The sequence below is a fragment of the Eubalaena glacialis genome, chromosome 4, assembly GCF_028564815.1.
Source record: "Eubalaena glacialis isolate mEubGla1 chromosome 4, mEubGla1.1.hap2.+ XY, whole genome shotgun sequence".
In the NCBI taxonomy this organism is placed as follows: Eukaryota; Metazoa; Chordata; class Mammalia; order Artiodactyla; family Balaenidae; genus Eubalaena; species Eubalaena glacialis.
The window spans coordinates 145,012,492-145,023,330 of NC_083719.1; the positions used below are offsets into that span (position 1 = coordinate 145,012,492).

General features: G+C 40.3%; 1 pseudogene; it reads right to left on the reverse strand.

Annotated features, from left to right (window-relative positions):
• Window positions 1-1,428: 1,428 nt before the first annotated feature.
• On the reverse strand, window positions 1,429-3,874 carry LOC133090136 (afadin- and alpha-actinin-binding protein-like; annotated as a pseudogene).
• Window positions 3,875-10,839: the final 6,965 nt, after the last annotated feature.

Below are 10,839 nucleotides of genomic sequence, written 5' to 3' on the forward strand. Positions count from 1 at the left end.
TTTTGTTATCATCTTAGTTTCCAAGAACCTGTGTTCTCTCAATGTTTCCTTTTTAAAAAAGAGCATCATTGTTATGTTTCATGGATGTATGGACTGTGTTATCTCTTTTTTTATTAATGATAGTTTTAGTTTTTTTTTTTTTTGGCTGCAAGGTATGTTTCCTCCAAACTGCTTTTATTTGTTTGATTGTGCTTAGTCTGTTTTCTTCTCTGTTAGAGGCGTTGCTAAGCTGTCTGGTAACCCTTGGCTGTCTGATCATGATTGAGAGCGAGACACTGAAAGGGTAATTGGAACTGCTGAGTATCTGTGTAGGAAGATTGTCCTGTGTATTGTAGGATGATTAACAGCACCCTTGGTCTCTCCTTACTAGACACCAGCCACACCCCTCCAGTCTTGACAATCAAAAATGTTTCCAGACATCGCCAGATATTCCCTGGGAGCAAAGTCATCCCAAAGGAGAACAACTATTGTAGGACAATGTGAGTGCTTCCCGTTAGTTGGGGGAGCTCCCAATGTCATTATTTTCAGGTTTTTCCTTTTGGGCAGGTCAGATTCCTCAGAAAAGGGTCTTCCAGTCCTCTGCTTGGAGGGCAAAGGTTTGACTGCCAGCGGTCTGGTGGCTGGTTGGAGAAGAAGCCTGAGATCTGTACTATTAAGCCGTTTCAGGGAGAGTGAATCAGAGAGAAAGTTTTATCGCAAAAGAAGTATTGCCAGAGGGAGCGGAGCATTGAGTACATCAGCACATCACTGCCTTTAAGCTCCCTTGAGATGCTGGAGATGGAAGGGCCAGAAGGGTGACCTTCCATCTCATAGCCTCCAGGGGCTCTCTCATACCATCCTTTTCCTACTGAGGTTAATACGGTTTAGAGATTCCATAATTAGTAATGTAGAGGGCCATTGTTAGAGAGCCAAGTTTATCTTTTACATAATAGGCTTTTTTTTTTTTACATAAATTTCACTTTATTTAAAACATGAACGAGGGTATTTCAAATCACACTAAACATAATAAATATATAACTTGCTTTGTTAAAAATCTGCAGTATACAGTCAAGGAAAGGCTAAACTTCCAATGCCAACTATATATGAGACAAAATTAAATATTTACAATAATCAGTTTCCTAAAAGTGCTATTTTTAATACCTATAAGAGGAAACTCATTCTAGTGCTTTGTTTCCATCGAAACGTCTGTACATTCCTTTATTCACAGAACCGGGTGCTTCTGTTACTAAAAATACATATCCAAAGCTTTTATATCCTTTTAAATAGATTTAACATTTCAGCTCTTTGGGGGAGGAACAGGGAAGTCCAAACAACACAGACCATCTTAAATTATTAGAGATGATTGACTTTATAACACACCCTGTTTCAACTCAGATGTGAAATTTGATGAACATGTTAATGAAAAAAAAAAAATCCCAGTTCACGTGTCTAAGGTAAATCATCCTTCTCTACGTGACAATTTGTGTAGGTCGAGGAGCATCCACTATAGCAACCTTCCTGTGATCCAGACCTTGATACCACGCTCCACTTCTGATTTCTACATTCTCTTCCAACCTGATTTGGCTTAGATTCTTCAGGGGTTGTATTTAGTACATTGATTGAACTATGTTCAGATACACGGGAATGTGTCTGGCAAAAGTCGGAAGTAGAGGGAGAAGCAGGAAGAGATTTAATAAGTTTAGACTTGCAAACTGGAGACCCACTAGGCACACCGTGAGGCTTCTTTTGCCGTGGACTCGAGTGTACTGTAGGGTTGTCCCGATCAGAACTTCCTGAGAACGCACTGAAAAGTTTCACATTTTCTGAGTTCTGGTGGTCATAGGTAGTCATATTTAAAACCTGTTGGTTTAACCAACTGGCTCTTTCTTCTTCAAATGCCTTTCTCTCCAATCCTAGGCGAATAGCTGCTTCTGTAAAGCTTAGTCTTTCTCGAAATTCTTCTTTTGCTCTTTAAATAGGGACCATTCTTCTTTGAGGCGCTCCTTTTCTTCCAACAAGTAACAGTCTTGAAGCAGTGAAGTGGTGTCATCATCACATGCAGTAGCGAGCTGGTGCTGTAAAAGTTGCTGCCAAGTTTTAATAATTTCTTTACACTGTTGAATTTCTTTTTTTAAAAAATTAATTAATGTATTTATTTTTGGCTGTGTTGGTTCTTCTTTTCTGTGCGAGGGCTTTCTCCAGTTGTGGCGAGCGGGGGCCACTCTTCATCGCGGTGCGCGGGCCTCTCACCGTCGTGGCCTCTCTTGTTGCGGAGCACAGGCTCCAGACGCACAGGCTCAGTAGTTGTGGCGCACGGGCCTAGCTGCTCCGCGGCATGTGGGATCTTCCCAGACCAGGGCTCGAACCCGTGTCCCCTGCGTCAGCAGGCAGACTCTCAACCACTGCGCCACCAGGGAAGCCCTACACTGTTGAATTTCTAACTCGAGTTTTTCAGTTTCTTGTTCATGGTCTTGTCGTGAGATTACATCTTCATCATTAAAACCTTCTAGGTGTACCTTTGAAACTTGGTTATCAAGTTTTTCTACGTGACTTTTCAAAATTCTCCACTGTTTTCTGATGCTGTTGGTAAGCTGCTCTCTCACAGTTCCACAGGAAAGGTGAAACGTACTGTCTCTATTCAGTTCCCCAGCATCTTCTTCAATATCAGGGATAACAGTTCCTGTACTATCATCTTCTGCTCTTTCTCTAGGTTTCTGCTTTTGGGGAGAAAGAAGAGAAATTATTTCCTTTTTCATTGGCTGAAAAACCTTCTTAAGTTCAGCATTTTCCATTAGGATTTGTTTCTGACAATATTCAGGAGAATTTTTTACATTTCATCTTCATTCCTGGCTTCATTTTTACCCGTCCTCCAGGAGCCTCTTCTTCCATCAGCTCTCCCCACGTAATTTTAAACTTCCATAGCTATTTTTTTTTTAATTAATTAATTAATTTATTTATGGCTGTGTTGGGTCTTCGCTTCTCTGCGAGGGCTCTCTTCCAGTTGTGGCAAGCGGGGGCCACTCCTCATCGTGGTGCGCGGGCCTCTCACTATCGCGGCCCCTCCCGTCACGGAGCACAGGCTCCAGACGCGCAGGCTCAGTAATTGTGGCTCACGGGCCCAGCTGCTCCGCGGCATGTGGGATCTTCCCGGACCAGGGCTCGAACCCGTGGTCCCCTGCACTGGCAGGCAGATTCCCAACCACCGCGCCACCAGGGAAGCCCCCATAGCTATTTCTTTATCCTTCTTGTTCATAACAAGTTGATGTAGACGTTCCTTTAGTTTATTATATTCACGCTCTTTTCATATCATGATTATATTGAGTAGCTTGACTTGCAATGATATTTTGTAATTTCTGCACCTCATCTTTCTCATTTTTCAGTAGCTGATGCAAATTCCTGTCCTTGCATTGTAACTCTCTGTCTCTCTCCTGAAGACCAATCATTTCTGTCCTGGAGGTTTCCAGTTGTTCCTTAAGTTTTGCATAGCAGTTCTGCAGATGGTCCATATCGCTTCCCAGTTCCACATTCTGTGTTTCCACATTTTCCTGAGCTAGAAGGTTCTTCCGCTGAGTACACGTAGCTCATTCATACAATTTAAAACAGCAAGTATATTTAATTCTCTCTTTGTCTCTTTACCTTTGGATTCTTCATATAATGAAGGAAAACCGAAAGTAGTCAATTCCTGATCAAGATATGAAATACTTTGTTCAATATTCTCTTCTGTGCAGAAGGCACTAAAAAAACCGTGCACATTTTTTGATAAAGGTATTGAAGAACATAGCACTTGCTGTGAGTATAAACTTGATGGAGACATCTTTGTTTCGGAGGTATACTGAGAGATATTTTTGCTTTCTGAAGACAGACCTCGATCTGTAACAGTCATCCAATCTCCCATAGCAATCACCAGAGCCAGGATACCTGAGGAAGCAGTTCAGCGGTGAAACATTTAGCCCAGCTGCTGTCACTCTACTACGTAGGCATCACGGCCCCTGGGTGCGGCGGAGACGCACCGCTCGGTGTCCTAGACCTGCTCGCGCAGCCCCTAGGGCCCGCACAGGCAGCCTACATAATAGGCTTTCTTAAGGTGTGCAATTCATCCAGTAGAGACCTTGACCCAAGGTATTGAACTCCTTGCTAGATTATGTTAGCGCTCCCACACAGTTCAAAGTCCTGAAGTTAGCATTCAGCTTTCATACATTCACTTATTCCTCCTGTCTTCAGTGTAGTACCTCCATCCTCAATGTGCCCATCTCACCTCCTGTACTCCACTCCAGACATCATCTGTGTTAAAAGACTATCCAGAGGATAGATGTTCAGAAATCTGGAGGTGTTGGGAAGAGGATCTGGGAATCTAATTTCACTCATTTCTCTTTACTCTCTTCCTTCCCTTTCACCCAAGATTTGGAGGTATCTGGTCCTGAGTCTTTTAAGGATTTTCAGAGTAAATTACTTTGGTTCTCAGCTCTCACAACCACTGGCTACAACTCAGCTTTTGGGGGTTGGTTAAATCCTTTACCATAGTTCCCTTTGCTTTCCAGCTTCCAAAATTTTGTTACTGTTGTCTCCTTTCCTGTTCTTCCGTCGTTGTTACTTTATGTCTTTTTTTAAAAAAAGTATTTTTCACTGGGGTTTTGGGAGGAAACAAAATTTGATACATGTATTCCATCCACCATCTTAAAATGGGACACCATACTTTTATTGATTCATAGACTTAGATCATGGATCTCCTCCTGACCTGCTTTATGAGCTGAATGCTCCCAGTTTTCTTTAGTTTGATGCCTTCCATAGCAGTTTCTGTGATCTCCTGCCTCACTTGAATTGCTATGCTTTGCTGTTGTGTCTTTGGGAAAGTTAATTAACTACAGCTGGAACATGATACCTAGGATAAGGTCATCCATCGTTTAATACAAGTGAAGCAACAAACTAACCATTTTATTTTTGGCTATTAATATTGCCTGCATTACCTGGAAAAAGTGATTCTGTTATTAGTTATGATTCCTATCATTTTGGAGTATCTTTTAGTTGAAAAGATCTAAATATTCCTTGAACTCCTGTGGACTTATTACAGACTGCCAAGGCTAAGCTTTAAAATTGAAAACAATCAGTTTTCCAATTCCTGCCAAGAGCAATTCTTGGGAGATGATTAAGGGTCAGCATGGCATATTAACATTGTTGATCTAAAACAAAGCTAATAATTTTCTTCCTTTACCCAATGTCCCAGTCAGTGTTCTTAAGTTAATAATGTCAGCTTCCTAAAAGGACACTAGAGTCTTTCTATTTTCCATTTGTGAGATATAATTTAATTTGATTTTAGCAAGCAGTATTTGAATTTCCATTGCACTGGGTGGTACTAACTAAATGCTAAATGATAATACAAGTCCTATTAAATCTCTTGTATTTGGGCATTACGAAGATGATCTGGGTACCAAAATAGGATATTATACTTTAGACAGCATATTGGTTTTCTGGGCACCTTTAACAAATAACCACCAACATAGTGGCTTAAACAACTCAAATGTATTATCTCACAGTCCTGTAGGTCAGAAATCTGACACAGGTCTCAATGGGCTAAAATCAAAGTGTCTCCAGGCTGCATGCCTTTGCAGAGGCTTTAGAGAAGAATAATTTCCTGCTCTTTAGGGTTGTTGATAGAATTCAGTTTCTTGCATCTGAGGGAATGAAGTCCCCATTTTGTTGCTAGTTATAAACTGAAGGCTGTTCCCAACTTCTAGAGGCCACCACATTCCTTGGCTTGTGGCCCCCTCCTTCCATTTTCAAAGCCAGCAGCAGTGGGTCGAGTCCTCACGTTGAATCTCTCCAACGCTTCCGTCTCATCGCTCTCTGACCACAGTCGGGAAAGGGTCTCCAATTTTAAGGACGCACCTGAGTAGATTGGGTATCTCCCAATGATCCAGGATAATCTCCCCATCTCAAGGTCAATAGTCTTAATCATATCTACAAAGTCGATTTTGCCATGTAAGGTTCTGGGTGTCAAGGTATGGACATCTGTGGGCAACCATAATCCTGCCTACCATGTACATTAGATAACAGTTCTGTAACTAAAAAATGGAATTATTTAGAATTGGCAGCTTGAAAACTCAAGGTAAAAAGGTTCTAAAAAAGTGTTCCATCATTTGCTTAAATTGTTAAATGGTGGGTTGCAGAAACACAACCAGCTTTTGACAGCATTTCTTCTCCCCAAATTTGGTTATTTTATTTTTGCTTTAATCTTTATTTAATCTTTGGGTAGGATTCTTCAGAATAACAAAGACTGTACTTTTGTCCATTTGTAAATAATGACTGCATCTACACCCCCCCCCAAAGTGACAACCATTGCAATGGGGCAGATAAAAATGGGAGATTTTCTTCTTGCTATTCTTAGACACTGCCATTTAAATGGAAACCAAATTAAAATAGAGATACTAGATAGTTTAAGAGGCAAATGTTGCCTTTCTTTGCTGTCTCTTACCCATAAACTTCAGCCGTGTGATCTGTAGACAGACTGGCAATATTGTCTACTGTCTTTTATCATCCTCCCAAAAGCAGTTGATTATCTTGGAAGGGCTTCAAAAGCAATTAAGAAAATCCCTTATGTCAAGTTACATTTCAGACAGGATAAATTAGATGTATGGGGAAATGTCCTGATAAAGTACTCGAGAAATAATGAATCTGTGTACAATTTGTAATTGCTCCTATAAAAAATTTACAGCATAAAAGAGGCTGTTAACCTGAGACTGGAAGCTCAGAGATGGGTTTTTTTTTTTCTCATTACAAATGCAAATGCCTTATGAAATTGAGCCCAGAGCATTTTTAAATGTCCAAAATGTAATTCAAAACATTGTTTATTACATTTCTGTCCTGGCTCTTTACCGCATCACAAGCTTCTTTGTAAACGCTGATTTTTAAGCCAGCGGGTCTGCAATGAAAAAATGGCCGATTTGACTCACTAATGTGGAACAGGTCCTAAAGGGCAGCTCTGCTCCAGAATGAAGGGTGAGGGTTAGCACCAGTGCCACAAAAGGATGGTGATGGATGGTGATTGGAAAGACATTGATTTAAGTGTCCATGAGATTATTGCGTTTGGTTTCTACCTTATGCATTAAAGATAGACAGATGATCTTCAATCTGCATAACCCCATCCCTGTGACTCCAGAACAATACAGTCTCCATGGATGGCCCATAATAAGTTGGTGGGGACAGGGATTGGTGGGTTAGGTGCTGGAGCCTGGGGATACTCTGTCAAAAATAGGTATCTAGATAGAATACTTTTATTATCACAATGCTAGGAAATTCAAATGCAATTTCCTTCCCTTATGAACTGCTATTCCCTTCTGAGTAAAGTGATTTCAACTCTTCCAAACTACTTGGATTTTATCTCCCATTTCCTAACTTTTGAAGTATGGGTGTACCCGTTGCTAATTTTCCTCCCGTGATAAACATTAGCAAGTGGGAAGTTATTAGAGGGTTATTATACAATATTCATAGACCGCTTTTATTTGTGAAAGTGTTTGAAGGTCTCTTAAATATGAACTGTTTCCAGATAACCTTGGGCTCATTTTTCATCTTGATCCAAATCCCATGGAAGCAAACCAATCATGAAGCTCTCTGAAAAGTCACTGGAAGCCCCAGGCTCAGAACCCAGCTGTGGAGCATGAACTTTTAGGTTCTGTGCTGCTGGAAGCTTTGAGCAACTGAACCACAGGGACTGATGCTCATTTAGGAATCAAAGTTGGTGCTTTGTTCCCAGAAGCCTTTGCCTGAGCTGAGGAAGGTAGACTAAACCTCTCATAGGAGTTCAGATTGTATAGACTTTACTTTTTACACAATTGCTTTTGAGATGGTTCAACAAAGTGATGTCTTTTCTGTTTAAAGAATAGGGAACAATAACAACAGCAAAGCCAGTGAAAAACAAACTGCAGGGTATTCCCATCCACAGAACAACTCTGATTTCTAAGTTTGTCTTCGTTAATGTTCTGTCCATTGGCATTCGTCCATGTTCTCTCTTGGTGGGCTGTTTCCTGCTCCCATCCTCAGATAACCATCGCAGGTCGAAACTGAGACCTCTGCATTATTTCTCTTGCCTTGATCTACCTTCCTCTGATTTACAGCTTTATCATACTCCTTTCTACTTCTCATCAAAGTATGTTTGTCCTGATTCTCTCCGGAGTCAGCAGCCAACATAATAATAGTATTGCTTACTAAGTACATTTCTAAGTGCTTTATTTGTAATAATCTTCTTATCCTCAAAATAACCCTCTTGGGTAGTTACTATTCTTGTGCTCATTTTACAAATGGAGGTAAGGGAGACAGTGATGAAAAATGATAAGCATGTTGTTTAAGTCTCACAGCTGGCAAGTGATGGAGTCAGGATTCATGCCCAGGTGATCTGGCCCCAGAGCGCCTGCTGTTCACCTCTGCTTTTCACTGGCTGTCAGAACTGGGAGAACTAATTGTTGCTTTAGGTCAGATCCTAAATGTAGATTCTGACATTTCAATGGCTGTTTGATCTAGGGCAAGTTAACTAACTTCTCTGAGCTTTAGTTTCCTCAGCAGTAAAATAGGGATATTTGTGTGAAGAAAACGGAGATAACCCCATAAACATTCATGGCTATAGTAGGTCCTTGAGAAAATTTAAAGTGTTAGCTAACCCTTTCCTTTCCTTAATGTTCTCTCCTTAATGATATAATTTGCAAATGAAATCAGCTGATTTCTGATGTTGATGGGGAAAGTGGTTTACCATGTTGCCTCTCTCTTGTGGTAACATCAAGCATTGTGACTTTTCAGATTGGCAGACTTTTCAACACTTCAATCCATTTAGGCAAGGACTGCATCTTCTCTGAAGTTGTACCAAGTCACTAGTCTTAGATGTACTTGTTCTCGATCTGGAAATTTTATATTTCACTTACCATGTGCTCATTGCTATGTCTTCAGGAAATGTTTTGAAGGAGGAAATGAAGTGGAGTGGCAACCACCTGCTTGTGGGTTTGTATCATATCATGAAGAGCTGGTGGGCTGGTCTGGTGCTCCAAGAATGGCAATGACCCATGGAAAATGCTTTGGCCGAAGTCAGCATATTCCCTGGCCATGGGACCAGCTGTTTCTAACTACACGCTATGTAGTTACACTACACACTACGTGGTGGGAAGTTCCCTTTCCAAGTTCTGGGAACCACACGGGCTATTAATTTTATGATGGTAAATATAACTGCAGGTGTCTGTGTGCAAGACTGGGTTGCAGGATAAACATGATGAATTATCCACTTTCTGGGGACGAAATGGAAAGTTATCTTTTTTGTTACACTTATCACAATAGCCAGTAGACTGCACAGGCTTTTGCCAAGTTTTAGTCACACTTATTTATATGAGATAAGAAGACTATGAAAAGTTCATTGTATTGTATTTGAATATCTCCTCAAATAAGCCCTCACGTTACTTTCATCTTCATTTTGATGAATCTTTGTCTCTACGCCCCATCTTTACTTAGCTTTACCATATGTAACTCTGAGCATGTTAATCCACAGCCTTTTATTGAGTATCTACTAAGTGTAATTTCCTGTGCACGTGGGAATATAAAGAGGAACAAAGCATGATCCCTCTCCTGAGGGATCTTGAAATCTAATAAGAGCTAAGAATCAAACATGTAAAAATGCTACATAAACATGTTAATATTTTTGGAACAACAGCTACTTGCAAACTACCAATTATTTAGATATCCTCCCAGAGATAGCCTGTGTGTAGATTGAGCATATATCTATACACATACTTCTTTTAAAAAGTAACAGTTAAAAGCATGCCATATGTACTGTTATGGTCCTTGTTTTTTTCCACTGGATAATATGTCTTATAAGTCATTTCATAGCTGTGCATGTATATCTGCTCCATTATTTTTAATAGCTTCATAGGATCCCATTATATGGAAACCAGTTATTTTCTATTATTACCTTATTGTTTCAATGCCAAACAGATTCATTAAACTTGATCACTCTCTTTAGTCTTGGATTTAAATAAATTTTAATTGATTTTTGAATATCTGGTCTTGGGAAAAATTTTAGACACAGAAGTTTGGAACATCACTGAAACAAGTATATATCTTTTCTCTGAAACTATTTTGAAGGGGATGACATTTATTTGGATTTATATTCCGTCTTGTACATTAAAAGAGCTGCCTCGTTAAATCACCGTCATATCAACATTAACAAACAAATGCCAGGAAGGTATTAAAGGGGTTTTGAGTATGGAGAGACTGTTGGAGCCACGTTTAACAAAGTGGAACCCTCATGTGTCATAGCCCTCAATAACACCGATGTAACCCCTGCCCCATTGCTCTACCCACATTTTTTTTTTAATATTTATTTATTTATTTATTTGGCTGCATTGGGTCTTAGCTGCGGCATGTGGGATTTTCGTCACCGCGCATGTGGGATCTAGTTCCCTGACCAGGGATCAAACCCGGGCCTCCGCCGTTGGGAGTGTGGAGTCTTAACCACTGGACCACCAGGGAAGTCCCTCTACCTACATTTGGAACTGTGGCTTTGGCTTCTTCACTCTTAGGTTTTGTTTGTTTGTTTGTTTGTTTTGTTTTTGGTAAGAACACTTAGCATGGGATTTACCCTCTTAATAAATATTTAATTGTACAATAGAATATTGTTAATCATGGGGACAGTGTTGTGCAGCAGATCTCTAGAACTTATTTTGCATAACTGAGACTTTATGCCCATTGATTAACAATCCCCCATTTCCCCCTCCGCTTAGCCCCTGGCAAGCACCATTCTACCCTCTGCTTCTGTGAGCTCGACTATTTTAGGTACCTCATTTAAGTGGAATCATGCAGTATTTGTCCTTCTGTGACTGGCTTATTTGA